Raw genomic sequence first — 15,899 nt, forward strand, 5'->3', positions numbered from 1 at the left:
GATATTTCTATTTTTCTATGTTTGATGTGTGTGTATAAAATTATTGTCGAATATAAACCCTCTTTTGGTGAATTCGAGTTTTGTTTTAAAATCCATGCGTGATGTGTTTTTCTAGTTTATGGGAAGGATGTAATTTTGAAAACATTGAGAAAATTAATTTATTCTCTCTGGTTTAATTTGTATTAATAGTCCTTTAAATAAATCTTGTGGTTTCTTAGAAATAAATTTAATTGTGAATTAAATTTATTTGATTATCTAAATTTTAAAAAAAATTGTGTTTGAAATAAAATTATGTGAAGGAGTTTTCAATTTATATGAAATTTTAAAATTCTATGGGAATTATGTAAAATGATTTTTTTTAGGAATTTGGAAATATATATATATATATATATATATATATATATATATATATATATATATATATATATATATATATATATATATATATATATATATATATATATATATATATAAGGTAGGGCATACTACCTATGGTAGCATCCGCTACTGGTGGTAGTACACAGTACTACTGACGGTAGCAGTGCTACCGACCGGTAGTACTAGCTACCAGCAATAGCATAGGCTACGTGCCAAGGGTTATAAACAAGTTTTAACGTGTTTTAAATTTTTAATTAATTTCTAACCCTTGTGCGTACTGCGGTATGGTTGTTTCAGGTTTCGTACCCAAGGGTTGGATAAATAAAATTTATTATGTGTTATATTATATATGTATATAAATAGATATATGTATATTCATATATGTGTTTATATATATATATATATATATTAGATATGTTTTTCTTATGGTAGTTATTATAATATTTTAAATGTTATTTTAAATATGATTTAATTACAGTTTGAAATATTTTAGAAATAGAGCTTATAATTTTTATAAATATGTTGAAAATACATTAGGAGAATTATTTTTATGTTAAATCTTTTTTTTTGGACAAATGACAAGAAGGATGTTTTTGTATTAAATAGTTGTATTTTCTCATTACTAGAAAAATCTTTATTTGCAAATAATTTATGCTTTGGCTGTTTTAAGAAAAGATTGCTTGTATTAGGATCTTGTGTAAATGGTGTTTTCAGTCAAGCTTAAATTTCATTGGTATTTTGGTTGAATTGTCATTGTGTCTTGTGTTATTATTTCTCCTAGATGAGGTGTTGTTGTATAACCTTTTTTATATGAGCCATTGTGTGTTTTTGTCCAAATGGTCAATCTTGGGTTAGTATTTGTGTATCCTTCACCTGTGCTTGTTAGGATTATTTATGGTTGTCTGTTTCGCCATAGAGTTCTTGTAGAGAGACATTTCCTGTTAGTGTCCTATGAGAGAGAGTGGCTTTTGAGTGGGGGTCGTGCTCGAAGTGAATGACAGGTTAACCCGTCGAAAGTTAGTTAAAAAGTGATAACATAATAATATATTGGGGGGGGGGAGTGAGATAAATATTAATTAAGATAAGTGTACCTCGTGCATAGGTGAGTGCTTGTACAGGGCTCATAATGTTACGAGAAGGCCTGGAATGGAAAACTTACCACCTTGTCTTCATGAAAGGATTGGTAGGGTCCGCATGAGACTTAGTTGGAACCGGAGGCTCGGGAGAGGTTACCAGGGGCCAGGACTTATGGAGGTTGTACCATGGTAACCATCAAGCTATGCGATGACACTCTCTTCTTAGAGTCGCTTGTGTTTTGTGAGTTGAGTCACATGGATGTTTGCAAAGTCTTGTAGTCCTTTTGTACTTGTCTTACTTTACTTGCTTGAGGGTTTTCTACTATCTCCTAGCACGGTGGGGTGGTTCCATTTTGGGATCACATGGTCAAGTGGTAGTGCCACTTTCCTTCGAATGTTCTAGATTATATCTTCAGGCGAGGAAAGGCTTTGCTGGTATTTTCTTGGTTCGTGGTTTGTGTACCAGCTCTTGTTTGAGATCATTGTTTAGTTGAGACCTTGTGGTCATTGTATCAGACTTTTATGTAACCTTGATATTTGTAACTTTGTAATCAGTGGTATTATTGGAAGCCATGTATTTATGGATATTGTAATATTGTGTCAGTGAAATGAATTTTATTTCTTTGATCTTATGTTTAAATGGGTTATGGAGATTGGATGTATTGGAATACTTTTATTTCTTTATTATGAAATTTGGATGTATGTGTAGTTTTAAATTTAAGTATTCAATTTATCTAATTAAATGGATTAACTGTGGTGTTAATATAATCTATGAATTAACCTTCGTTGGTAACCCTTAGGAAAACATATGTTAGACTTTTGTTGTGTTATTAAACGTGCAATGGTTTTAGTTAGTGCACTTAGACTTTTTAAAAATTATTTCACCCTTTAGTTGCCTAGTTGTGTTGTTTTCCTTTAGGGTTTCTGGCAAGGCATTACAAATATAGATTCTATTATTGTATTTGAGTAACCCATCTTTGTCTAATGTATACCCTTCAATCTTAGGATCGGTTGGATCATATTCTAAAGTCAATTTGACTTTCTCATACCATGGGTCATGCCCCTGCTCATCCATTACTTGCCTTTTGAAAGAAGTTTTGAATGTTGTTATAGTCATCAAGTGTCTCCTCCTACTCAAAGCATCTGCCACCCTATTTTCCTTCCCCTTAATATATTCAATTTCAAAATCATATTCACTTAGAAACTCTAACCACCTTCTTTGTCTAGCATTTAAGTGGAGTTGGGTAAAGATGTACTTTAGTCCTTGGTTATCTGACTTTGACTCAAAGGGCTTCCATAGTAAGAAGTGTCTCCATTTCTGTAGGGCATGCACAATCACTGCTAACTCTAAGTCGTGGGGTGCATAGTTAACTTCATGAGTCTTTAACTTCCTAGATTCATAAGCTTCTACCCCTTCATCTTGGACAAGTACTCCTCCCAAACCTTTGATAGAAGCGTCAATTACGACTGTGAAGTGCCCATTCGGATCTGGTACTTTTAGAATGGGTGTTAAAGTTAGTTTCTCCTTCAAAATTTGGAATGCCTTATCACTTTGTTCTGTCCACACAAACCTTTTGCCCTTCCTTTGTAATGAGGTGATGGGGTTTTCTATCTTAGAGAATCCTTCCACAAACCTCCTACAATACCCTGCTAGCCCCATAAAGCTTCTTACTTCTGAAACATTTTTAGGGATCGGCCATTCTACTATTGCCTTTATCTTATCTGGATCAACTGCTATTCCTTCCTTTGATATTATATGCCCAAGGTAGTGAACCTTTTCCTCGAAGAAGGCACATTTTGACAGTTTCCCATATAACTTATGTTCCCTCAACCTTTGCAAAGCAATTTGTAGGTGTACTAAATGTTCCTCCTTATTCCTAGAGTAAATCAATATGTCATCCAGAAATACCAAAACAAATTTGTCCAAGTAGTCATGGAGTACACTATTCATTAGGTTCATAAATGCAGCTGGGGCATTGGTTACACGAAAAGGAACTACTGTGAATTCATAATGCCCATATCTAGTCTTGAAAGTTGTCTTCAGAATGTCCTCCTCCTTAATTCTGAGTTGATGGTATCCTGACCGGAGGTCTATCTTTGAGAAAACTGCTGCTCCTTTCATTTGGTAAAAAAGATCCTCTATGCAAGGTAAGGGATACCTATTCTTTATTGTGACCTTGTTCAACATCCTATAGTCGATGCATAGTCTTAAGGTTCCATCCTTCTTCTTAACGAATAAGACTGGCGCTCCCCATGGTGATACACTTGGCCTTATTAATCCCTTAGCTAAGAGTTACTCTAATTGCATCTTGAGCTCTTGTAATTCAGTTGTGTTCATTCGGTAAGGTGCCCTTGATACTGGTTCAACTCCTGGTAGTACGTCGATAGAAAAGTCAAACTTCCTTTTAGGGGGTAAGCCAGGTAATTCTTCTAGAAATAGATCCTTGAATTCTTTTAAGAAAGGAGTATTTTCAAAGGTTGGGGTATTTTCCTCTTTTCCTTCATCAATTTCAACCATATAGATTAGGCCTCCTTTTCTTCTTTCCTTCTTTAATTGCATGGTTGATATGGTTTCTATATTAATGGGGTTAAACTTTCCTTGGATTTTGACCCTTTTCCCCCCATCATCCAAGCATTCAACAACTTTGTTATAGCAATCTACATTAGCTTGATGATCTGTTAACCAACTCATTCCAATAATTACATCATATAATCCTAGGGGTGCCACATAGAGATCTACCCTTGTTTCAAACTCAGGAAATTGTACCCTTGCCTTTGGCAAGCACTTAGTTACTTCCCCAATTGCCTTATCCCCATATTGAACCGTCCATGATGACTCCATTTGATTAACTTTTAATGCATATTTGCTTACTAATTCAAGTGAGATGAAACATTCAGATGACCGAATGTCAATTAGAATTGAAATTGGTTGTTTTGCTAAAATCTCTTAGTTCAAAATACTTTTCCATTTCATTTAACCAATTCTCAGCTCCTTCACCAATTTGCCTCCCATCAAACTTAGGAGGGGTGATTTTCTTAAAGTCCTTAGAGAGTTCCAATATATTATTTTCCTTTCTATTGGCCATCATATTCCCTTGACTACTACCAGGGTTTCCATTTTTCAGTACCACTTCGATTCTCAGTGCCATTCTGCCTTGCCCTAAGGTCCTGCATTAACTGTTCCAAGAAGTTGATTTTATCCCTTTGCTCGGTTAGAAGATTGATTATAGCCTCGACCCAATCTTTGTTATTCCCTGGGTTATGTTGATTTCCTTCATGGTCTTCCTCATGGTTTCCTTCATGGTTTTCCTCATGGTTTTCTTCCCTTTGACTCCTAGTGGCAGTACGTCTTCCATTACCTCTTCCTCTTCCTCTTCCTCTTCCTCTAGCCATTCTAGGGTTTTACCTGAAAGTTAAATGATGTAGTTAGTTCTTGATTTAGGATTTTAAAATTTAATTTCTACCATTACAAAACATTCCCTTAGTTGTTTAAATTGAAGTGAGCACAAGGCCTAGATTTGAACCTTTGCTCTGATACCACATGTAATAACCCTCCTTACTTAACCCAATAAAATTTGACCATTCTTTTTTTTGTTTAATTTAATCATTTGTGTTTGATTCAATCGCATACTCTAGGCATCCATCCATTAGGATTAGGCATTCATCCATCCGGGATGAGCATCTAACCATATGGGTTAGGCATTTGTCCATACGGAGCAGGAGGTTTCATCTATCCAATACGGGATAGGCATCTACCCATACGGGGTAGGCATCTATCCAATTGGGATAGGAGGTGCTCTGGCCAAAGACTTGGACTCATCGGGACCATTCGGGTCCTGAGTCACTCACTAAGTACTACACTCTTCTAATAGGAGTGCACCGAGGTCACCGTCCTTAGGAGAAATCAAAATAATGTAATACAAGCTTGAATTCCACCTTGGAATTTGGCTTAAAGCCTCGGGAAGTCAAGCGAATCTGTATGGGATTCCTTCTGAGTATGCATTGAATTACTTTTTCTTTTTTATTATACTTGTCTTTCAAATTAGGATTCTATTCAATCCTTCTATACCAAGCCTAGACCCCACCCACGAACGCCTTAGTACTAGGGACAAATCGAAGCAACCACATTAATATTACCAAATATTATTTAATACAAATAAGTTTTAACATATTACTAAATGTTAATTTTTATTACATATCAATTTTAATATAAGTAACTTTTTATCATATTACTAAATGTTAACCATAATACATATCGAATTTAATATAAAATAAATTTTATCAAGATAATACTCAACCCATCATTTATTATGAAGGGAAAGGGAGAGGAGAGAGTGGGGCCCGTGGGCCCTCCACCCCCCTACGGCCACTGTCATGACAGTGACCGCAGGGGGAGTGGTGGGTACTGCTCCCCACCACCCCTCATTTAGTTAAACTCACAGTTTTCCGTGAAATTAAAAATGTGCACGATGCATAATTAAATGCTTCGAAATTAATGTACGACACGGTGTTAAATTATATAAAAATTTGATAAGGGTTTTATATATATATATAAATTAGAGTTCTTTAAATTCTGGAATTAATTAAGATGGATAATATAGAGACACTATATATATGTGAAAAAAAACTTAAGTTCTTTTAAATTTGAAAATTAAAATACAAATTCTATTAGTTCTGGGAATAAAAGAAATAGAAATTAAGTTCTTTTATATCTGGAAATGAAGTTCAAAATTTTATTTTATTAAAGAAAATTATGGGAATAAAACGAATACCACAGAGACAATATACACATAAAATTTAAGTTCTTTTAATTTTGGAAATAAAAAGAATTCACCATGCGAGTTAAAATATACTATAGGAAGAATGGATTGCACAGAGAGTAGTTTTTTGTTTTTTTTACAGAGAATAATAAATAAAAAGATTTCTGAAAGAGTAGATTTCATAGAGGAAAAGAAAAAGAAGATTTTATATAAATCAAAAGGATTTCATAGAGAGAGATTTCGAGAATAAATAAATAACAGAACAATAATGAGAAAGATTCATAGTTTATATACTATTTCTCATAGTGAGATTCCTAAATGCAAATTATTATACTCATAGAGAGAAAAAGAATTACTTGCAGAGATAGGAAAGAAAAACTGAGTTTTTCAAAGAAAATAAACAGAGATGTTGAAAAGCATGATTTATTTATTATTATTATTATTTTCAATATCTTCTCTAGATTTCAAAAAGAAAACAGAAAAGCAAAATCTGATTTTCTTTCTTTTAAATAGATTAAATAAGATATACAAGAGAATCTGCATTTGTATTTAAAAAGAGAAAGAAATTTTATCACTGCATTTCCTAAAAAAATAGATTTTCTTCCCATCTAACAAATAAGAAATGATTTCTTTCAGAAAACTATATTCAACTAAAGAATCTAGAAACTATTTTTTTTTTTTTAATAAAACTTTCTCATATGTAAATGAGAGATGGCAAAAGAAGAGAACCTGACTATCGAAGCTCGAAGTTGAATCCTCTAGCTATCCTTTTTAGATCCTTCCTTGCAACTTGAGAGAAATCTTCAAGAACAACTTAACAAATCCTGCAACGAAAATGAGGCTACCAAAGAAGATCCTACTACAAAGGGGGAGTTACATGCAAGGTGGAGGAGATTCCTCTAGAAGCTTATAATTCCTCCTACAACATGTGCCATAATTGGGAGTGGGGAAATAAAATAAAAATAAAAATAATGCCTTTGAATTGTATTCTGCAAGTGTGTGTGTGTGTCCATTTTTATTCATTTATATTATTTATTCAATCATTTTCAATAGCTCAACCAAAAATTATATAATAGAATTGTATCAAATCAAAAAGTGATAAAGGAGGGTTGTGACATCCACGTGGTGGGGAAAACCCTGCCACGTAGGGGGGGGAGTAAAGCTCACTTGAGCACGACTAGGGTCAAATGACGATCTCCCGACCACCTAATCCAATTTCTAAGGGTTAATGAGGAGCACTCAAACTTGTGAACCCAGATGGAGTCGAACCTCACACCCATGCAGTACTATACCTGCAATCTTTTGCAACCATGAATCACACATGCATATGCGTGTATATATATATATATATATATATATATATATATATATATATATATATATAATAAGAATGTGAGCCCAAGATTAACATCACAATTCAGGAGAATAATAAACTTACATACGAATTGATGTGACAACCACATTAATAGGTACAGACATTAATTAAAACATCTAACTATAACATGATTACCTGATAACTAATCAAGGTCAAACTGAGATTAGAATCTAATTAGGGCAGGGGTACTACAAATATATATATATATATATATATATATATATATATATATATATATATATATATATATATATATATATATATATATATATATATATATTTGAATGATATCTTGATGTTAGTCAAGTAAAAGAATTATTGTTATGTGATTATCTATACTTGTAAGATAATTATCAATTGCTTTGTGAGAGTTACCTAGACCTAAGTGGATTATTTTGGTTTTCCTTTGTGAGTTAACAAAATTAATAATGTTTGAACATTATTTGATGTGAAGTATAAGTTAGGATCCTCTAAGTAATTTAATGTGTCTGATCTTGTATGATTAGTATAATGTTGTCTTAAACATAATAAAAGACTTGTTGATAGTTGTATCTTTTTAATTATAAGGATTATGGTTGGACAATTGTTGGCTTTATTTTGCGGGTTATTAGAACTAATATTATTTAAAATCAAAGGATGTGAAATTAAATCTAAGGTCTTTTCATTTAATAAATTGTGTGTGGTTATCATATGTTGGGATCATGTGACTTTGTATTTCTTTGGAACCCAGACTATCTTGAGTTGGAACCATGGGATTGTAGTGAAAAATATTATTGGTTTCTAGAGGCTATGTGGGCATTGAGTCCTTTTTTTGTATGTTATATTCTCTCTCGTGATGATTGTTTGCTCGCACCTGTGTTTCTCATTTTAAAGCTAGATGGTCATTCCTAGTCCACATTTATTACTCCACTTTTGTTATCTTGTTCTAGCAAGTGAGTAGAGCCTTGTTATGGTCGGACCTTGTCATCTCAAGCTTGTGAATGTCTTTGGTCTTGTGTTGGTTTTGAATTCCTAGTTGCAGGTCAAGGGGGAGTGGCTCTTATTGGGGGTCGGGACCCAAAGTGGTCGCTAGGGTAACTCAATGAGGGTTTTTTAATCAAGTGGAAATTTAATTAATGAACTTGGGTGGGTAGTTACTTCACGTTAATAAAGATTAATGTTGCCTCTCTTACTCTCTAATTCTCGTATAGGTTCAGGATAAGTAGAGAAGGCTTGGAATGGCATCCACCAATCTTGTCCCTTCGAAAGGTTGGTGCGGTCCACTAGAGATTGTATGGAGGTCGGGGTCGATAGAGGTCACCAAGCTAACTGAGGATGGGGGTCGGGACATAGTGAAGACTCACCAAGGTAACTCATGACAACCTAGTGATGACACTCTTCCCTACTGCATACCTAGTGGTCACTCATGTTATTTATCTTCCATGGATTTCTTTGTTCCTCTAGAGATTGTTGGGTTTTCTTGTGAATCTCTTGTGACAATAGTCTTGTGAGCCTCGTGTGTGTCATTTGTATCCTCTTGTTCTTCCTTCTGTCTCTTGGGTCCGGCTGATACCTCCTAGCATGGGGGGTGGATGAGATGGTACCACATGGTTGGATGAAGTGATATTCACACCCATTGGTTTTTGGTTCGTCCTGCATCATGCTCAAGAAGGCTCGTGGGAAGATTGAAGACTTTCATTGTGTATCAGATTTATGTATTCACTCCATTGTATGTACTCTTGGACATTATATCCTTATCGATACCCTGTAATGTAACCAATGATCTTATGGATATTCTCATGGTAATATAATATGTATCATGTTCCATTGTAATAGATAGTGCTATCATATTTTGTGAGGTTTCATATATATTATTGTTTGTATGGTTAATGTTATTCTTGAGTAACATCATTGTCAGGCCTTGAGGACTATTTCTACATATTACGTGTACATCTTATCGTTATCTTGTAGTGTCATGTCACTCCATACATTTGTACAATTTATTTTGTTTATTTTAAAAAAAAATTATAAGCATTTTTGTTGTTTTATTTGTTTAGTCCTCTGGGCCTCATAACGGGGCATTACATGTTGGAAAGTGAAGGTTTTTTTCAAAATGTTCATCTAAGTGTCAAAGTTGGCCAAAAAGTAGGAACCATCATTGCGAGTTCACCTTTTATCCAATCTTCATCTTAAACATCTATATCCTTATACTTTGTGTCACAACTCTTTATTGACCGCTCTCTTCTAAGAGATACTCCATTTTATTTTTCATAACTTGAATCTAGATCCATTAATATTCTTAATCTCTAATTAAGATGTATCAAACCTGGCTTCTTAAGCCACACTTGTATCGAGAATACTACTAAAATAATAATCCCACTACAAATAGGCAAAAAATCACAATGATACAAGAAAACATCCCCATCTAAATCAAGTCATATATCTATTACCAAATGTTGATTATCAGGGTAAATGATCCTATGAAAATATTCTCATATTAGAGATGTAATCTAATAAATCATGTGATTGAGATAATAAAATTAATGAACCAATGAAGAAGAAAACATAGTAAATATAAACCAAAACATTGTAATTATATCCAGTTAAACCCCTGCAAAAAAAATCAACCTAAAAAATATTAAGGCTTGTATTAATCTCATAAGAGTATAAACCAAAACAATCAATTATCATTTGATTGGGAAAATAATATTACTTGCAAAAGAGCCTTATAATCAAATAATATTACTTGCAAAAGAGCCTTATAATCCATTATATAATACCTCAAATATATAGAAAAGATAGATTTAAAAAATCATCAAGTGCTATCCAAAATCATGAGTCAAAACAATGAGCCATGAGAATAATGCAATGCTCCTATTGTCATTATCAAGCATCTTTATGGGTTACACTTTTTGGCCAACTTTGACACTGCAATATTCATTTTCAGAAGAAGAAGAAAAAAAAAAAAAAAACTTCAGATTCAGACACCTATTACTTCTAAACCTTAAGGAATTTGTAGATGATGTGAACTAGTGATTTGTGTCATTTTGCATGTAGATTCTATAAATATTTTTTTGATAATTTTTGGAATCAATTTACTTCCATTTTTCTATCTCCCTCAAAAATAACATTTTTAAAGAGTGATACTCACTCTGTATAGCATAACTATTTTTCTATAATAGATATGAACATGATTCTTTCGAATTTGGTTTTGCAACATCCATATCTAGTGTTTTAAATTGGTTTTGTAACATTGTCTTCAATATTTCATATTTTATTAAGATTTGAAGTCGACTTAAATGTAATTTTGACATATGTCCATTTGATATTACATAACTTGTTGTATATGTAATGAAAATCATTTTTCTTTTTGTTGGAAAGAGGACTTCAATACCTAGTGCATAAATATTTTTCATAATTTTTTGGGACTATTTTTCCATAAGCATTGGACAAAGAAGTTCATCTTCGGTGAAAACCCTACATTCATAAGAGATAAAATAAAAATATATTAATGAAATTAAAATATTAAAAATTATACTATTTGGAAAGCTTATAATAAGGGTTAAATAATTAAAAAATCAAAACTTCTAAATGAATTCATTTGATCCCCCAAAAGCTAATGTAAAATTGGTTTTTTATCAGCATTTGATAGATGCAAAGGAGACTCCATTGCAAGTATGATTTAGAAGTATAGAGGTTCTATCCAAGAAATTTTGATCTAAGAGCCTTTGATCTAACTCTCTTCAATTAATTACTTCAAATGGGACCTCTTAAAGCTTAAATCGTTATATTTTCTAAAAAATGTATGATTTCAGCAAAAATCAGGATGTACAAAAAAGTGGGAAATAGCATTGTGAGTTCACCCTGATATAGTATGTGAATCCCCTTACATCTCATATACTTCTTACACACTTTGTATGCATCATAAATAACATTATAGATTATGTGGTAGCAGTCAAATTAACTAAGATCATAATCTTAGGTTTTCCACGAGGCATTCAATGTTTGTTTCATAACCATCAAATTAGAAAGATGCTTTTTAACTCTTGATTTTGACAATTTTTTATTTAATCTTCATGTTCAATGCTTTCTTATAAAATATCCTAAGTATCCCATAGAATTTGTATAATAAACATATAATATCCCCACCCATACATGGGCATCCCATTTATCCCACTCCAAATATTTTAGAGATCTACATTATATATTGAATCTACATAATTAAATATACATAAGATAGATTGAGGACTGCAAAGTAAATGACACTCCTTACACTAACAATAGTGTGTAAGGAATTTATATATATAATCCTAAGAGAGTTAAAACAATTAAATATTTCCATTTACAATGAGATAAGAAAGTAAGTTCAATAGTTTTCAAAGAAATCAAATTCCTTTGGAGACATAAAAAATAATGAAGATTTATAATGAAATTATTTGAACGAAAGAAGAATATATTAGGAAATATGTTGTATATAGTTGATAATAAGAGGCTGCTTTGAGAGAAGAAACCTCCAAAACTATTCAATAAAAATAAAATTAATAATATATTATGATTGACAACTACTCACTACCTCCTATATGTAGGCATCAAAGGTATATTATAGTTGGTGGCAAAAACAAAGAGGGAAAATAGAGAGGGGGGGGAGGTGAATCAATTTTCACCGGATCTACACATTTAATCACAAAAATAAATCTAATAAACTGCAACAATCAAAAAGATAAGAAAATTGATAACACAACACACAACACCAAGATTTTAACGTTGAAAACCCAGCTAAGGGAAAAACAACGGTGGGAACCTACCCACAATAAGATGATACTCTGCAGTAGTATGTGAAAATATTACAATGGGGAATGCACATGCATTCAGGTTCACTACCTAGAGCTCACTACTCAAAATATAATGATCCAGGAGGCTACAACCCTTAGGGAAGTCTCACTGATTTACAACAAGATTCGGGCTACAATCCGGAAGAAATGAACTGAAAGAAATAGAATCTCCAAATGCCTAATGACAGTTCCGTTTAAGCATAATTGTCTTCTCTACAATCACCAATCTCTACTCAATCACAATGTCGAAGGATGAATCACTTGATCCCACATACACCACTATCTGATAATGCAGACACAGCCTCGATACTTAAATTACATGACAATATCACCTATTTATACAATTCATCAACCTTGACAACAAGGTCGGCTAAACCCTCAACTCACAATTACAAAATTACATCACACGATACAAAGATCTACCACCAGACCAATATAATGATATACATGACATAACATGGTCCTAAACCAAATATCCAAACATGCAACACCACCGGAAATCATGCCAAGATCAATCGCAACATTCTACACCACCATGAAAACCGCATAACACGAAGAACATCGTCGGTTAAGCAAAATCACCAACAACTCACACAATGATCAATATGGATCGTTGGGACAAATAGGACACAATTAGGAAACACCAACAAGCACATTAGAATCATCAGCAACAATTGCACTAACACCACTTATCAAATCTTCATCAATCAACATTCGATACTCAAGAACACTCAAACAACAACAACTGTCACGAAGAAAAGATAACCTGGGGAGAAAAAAATCACGAACCATCTGAAATGAAGATACACAAGACTATCCCAAACAATATCCCAAAATCTCAGATCAAGATCTTATCACACTGGAATATACCGGAGGAAATACTGAACTCTACAAAGTACTAATCAAAATAACAAACTGCAAAATTGAATCATCTGATATGATCAATTAAACTTCTCGGATCACCAAAACCAATACAAAAGAATATAGTGATACTATAAGTACTCCATACACCAAACCATAATCACAATGAACCAATCTGCAATCACCGGAGCAAGAATATGTTGAGATCAATGACAACAACATATCCTAGCAGCAACAATGTCCAACAATAGTGTCTTAATCCCAATGAGGATAATTTAGAACACTCTGGTTATGAATATGGAATCATAGTAAACTAAAATTAGGATTATGTGGCCTATAGTAGGTTTTCAAATATCCCAGTACATCCTATATTATAAGGGTGCAACATGCCCATGCTCTCAAAACTAACATTATACTCAATGTTGATCCATTGATGCTTCTACAAGAATGATTCATCTACCCATGTTGCATATTTACTAGCTAGATTGTTGAACTTGACTAGATACTCAATAATGTTTCTTAGTTTCAACCACTTGTTTCATGTATGAAGGATTCACTTGGGTTCTAATATTATTATTCTCTTCCATTGAGCCTTGGTAACTTTATTTGGGTTAAATATTTGTGTTGATCAACTTGTTACTTAATTTTATTATGTGTCATTGCATTGATCTCCTTGAGACTAATGAGTACCTCTTGTTGGTGTTGCATGTGTTCTTCCACTATTTTAACCTTTTGGTGTACCCTCAAAGAAATTGTGATGGATGATGGTTGGTACCTTAGTGTATGTTCAATATCTCGTCTAGGAGGAAATCATTTGGCCTATCCCCAAAAATTATTGAGTGGTCATATATAATTTCTTGTGGATGTGGTGATGTAGAACCCTTTGACTATTGCACTTCTAATAAAAGTAACTGAACCACACCCTTATTTGCCCCATTATTAATAATATTTTAAATGTATGGAAAGTTTACTAGTTTAGTAAATTTTACACACTGTCATCTTAGTTTAAATGCCCTACCCTTAAGTGAAAATGTGTGAACATCTCCTAGAAGTTCATCTCAATTATTACTCAGTTATTGAGCCACTGGACCCCAAAATAATATTTTATCTAACCATTGGGACAATGAACATAGGACAATTGAGAATTTACTTCCCCATGGTGAATTTGATAATGTGTAATTTTTTATGAATAATTGATTATGCCCCCATCCACAATTATAACCAAAAATTCTAGGGGTGGATTGAAAAAGATAGTTCGATCATGTTACCAACTCATTGTTGATAAAATTGAGAGTACTACCTAATTTAATCAATATTGCACCCTTCTCTTTTTAAGGAAACATAATTCCTTGAGGTTTTTGGGGGCACTAATATTTGATAACTTGTGACAAAAACTAGTTGATGGCTTCATGTCCCAATGAAATTTTGAGTAATTTATTTCTTTTGGTGATTCTTTGCATTTGATCATCTATTTATATCAGTATTCCCTCCTTAACCTTGGATATTCATCATTTATAATGGTCATATTATCCATCTCTACTATCATATCATCTTTGTCAAGATTCTTTTTAGGAGGTATTAGTTGCCTCTTGTTGAAGCCCCCACAAATGATGTAGAAAAATAATTTTCTAATAAATTACACAAATAAATCCAAATAGCTCTTAAAAATTATTGTAACATACCTAGGCCTAGATATCACTTCTTAGAAGAAAAAAAAATCTCCCAATTTTTTATTTATTTGAAGACATGGGAACGAAGTTGTGGAAAATTTAATCTCACAATAAACCCTCTCAACCAACTTAAAATGACCTCAATATTGGACTATAATAGCTTTGGTATGTCCTTGATCAACCATCTGAAAATTCCATTGTCCTTATTATAATCAAACCAACTTAATATATGATATTATACATATGGACTCATAATATACTTAATTAAAGATTATGTGAGTGGTAATAGATTATCACATATCTTAGTACATACTATAATAATAAAATATTTATACGAGAAATAATATCAAAAATATTAATAAGATTAAGTAATCAATCGTCATATCAAATAAACATTAGAATGAGTACATTTTTAAATGGTCCAAGCCCTTGTAGAAAAATGTCATAAAATTAAAGTGGGAGACTAGGGTCTCTTTGCTATACAAAGTTGTCAAAAGGGAAGGCAAAACAAGCCCAATCTAGCTCGAAACGTCATAATCAAAGGAGGGGAATAGTAGTAGCCAAGCTACAGAAAAAACAATAAGTGGATGAAATAGTTGGGGCCCTAAGGTAAGCAAGAATCTTGAAAGAGTCTAGAACCTTTTACAACAAGACCAAAAAAATAAATCAAGAAACTAGGGTCTTGACCCTATACAAAGTTGCCATAAGACAAGGCAAAACAATCCAAGCTAGCTAAAAATAACAAAGAAACATCACAACCAAAAGAGGAAAACAACAACAACCAAATTGCAAAAACAACAAACAGAATAAAGAATTAATACTATAATAATTTATAAAATAAATTTTATAAATATTATCATAGTTACTAATTTATAAAAATGGTCCCAATTTCCTACTTTTCTAATAGTTATTAATTTATTAAAAAAATCTTATAAATATCATCACACTAATGCTATAATAATAATACA

This window comes from Cryptomeria japonica, chromosome 7 (assembly GCF_030272615.1).
Source record: "Cryptomeria japonica chromosome 7, Sugi_1.0, whole genome shotgun sequence".
NCBI classification, from domain to species: Eukaryota; Viridiplantae; Streptophyta; class Pinopsida; order Cupressales; family Cupressaceae; genus Cryptomeria; species Cryptomeria japonica.